Source organism: Octopus bimaculoides, chromosome 6, assembly GCF_001194135.2.
Source record: "Octopus bimaculoides isolate UCB-OBI-ISO-001 chromosome 6, ASM119413v2, whole genome shotgun sequence".
Taxonomy (NCBI): Eukaryota; Metazoa; Mollusca; class Cephalopoda; order Octopoda; family Octopodidae; genus Octopus; species Octopus bimaculoides.
The window spans coordinates 33248572-33250001 of NC_068986.1; the positions used below are offsets into that span (position 1 = coordinate 33248572).

General features: G+C 35.0%; 1 long non-coding RNA gene across 2 annotated transcripts in view; it reads left to right on the forward strand.

Moving 5' to 3' along the window:
• Window positions 1-1430, forward strand: part of LOC106879850 (uncharacterized) — a 201271-nt gene continuing 199841 nt past the window's right edge. For both annotated transcript variants that reach the window (XR_008264389.1, XR_008264390.1), the window contains exon 1: window positions 1-63. This is a non-coding gene — a long non-coding RNA (uncharacterized LOC106879850). The remainder of the gene's footprint in view (window positions 64-1430) is intronic.

The following is a 1430-nucleotide window of genomic DNA, read 5'->3' on the forward strand; positions in this document are numbered from 1 at the left end:
TATCAGCTGATTGAGAAACAATGGAATTCCAGTAAATCTCGAGATTGTCCACGATGGTAAATAGTGAATACAAATATCTTATTTTTCTATAAGTTTGATTTATTGAGCGGAGATCAAGCTAAGACACTGCCTTCATTAGTTTTACTTAACCTTCCTTCGTTTTTTTTTTAACAACCTCGTAAAGTCGTATGCTAAATATTTACATCAAGCTTGTTCTCCGTCAAAGATTTTTTTTTTTCTGCTCGGAAATTTGGACTTCTCTTCTTGCTTTGATCAAAATAATATTTTCCATTTCGTGAACAAATAGATGATGCTTTTGTAGAAATATTAATCTTTCTATATTGTTTCAGAATTTAATTTGTTTCAGCAATACTTGTTTGTTTCCTTTCCTGCGCGTTATTTCAGCTTAGGCTATTCAATCTCTACGAATTACAAGCCTAATTTCTTACACTTTTCAAATGTACGTCTGCATCCATTTTTCCAGTCATTAGTCAAGAATTTCTTCAATAAATGACTGATGGTTACTGTCATTACAATTTTATCTGCTGGACAAGTCGCCTATTTTCTTCTCCCGGAAATATTTATTTCTGATGTTCTTCCTTGATTTTGGTTAACTATACTACACAGTGTGTATTAAATGTAAGCTATACTACGCAGTGTTAATTAAACGTTTAACTGCCGTTCCTCTATAATATCAACGGGGAGATTTATAATGTCATGACCATTGTGGTTAACAAGTTCGCTTCGATATCATAACTTTTCGGGTTCGATACCACATCACAGCGACTTCTGAGTAAAGTTGTGTTGGCAATAACCGTGTGAAAAATCATCGGTTAGATTGTATCAGTTGTTGGTTTAAAGAATTAATACTTCGTCTGGTTTAACACCACCATTTAACCCTTGGGTGCCTTTAGTTTATACTCTTCACAACATTCAGTCTAGATCGTTGGTTTGTGGCTTCGTCTTTACCTTTCTCCACCATTCTTACACATTTCAAAAAGACATTTGGTAAAGTCTTCTTCCTCTGATTAACCTATAAGACAGAAATAAAGGGGGGGGGGTCATCATCACGCATGGGTTTTTCCTTCTAGGGGGAGGGGGCTATAAAACGATACATGTACTTCATTTATTATGATAGGGAAGCTGATCTCCGTCTGTCTGTACGTAAGAACATCTGTGCAGGGAGAAGGAAGAATGGGAGGAGACAAATTGTTGTTGACAGAGAAGTACAGAGAGAGAGAGCGGGGGAAAGTGGAAGAGAGTAAATGATAGATAAATAGGTGGTGTTGTCACCTTAGTTACTTACAAGTGTTAATTAAAAACGCGAGAATTTCATGTGCAAATCTGTCTACAAAACGCAACACAGGTTTCAGAAAAAGGACTATATGTATATATATATATACATATATATATATATATATATATATATA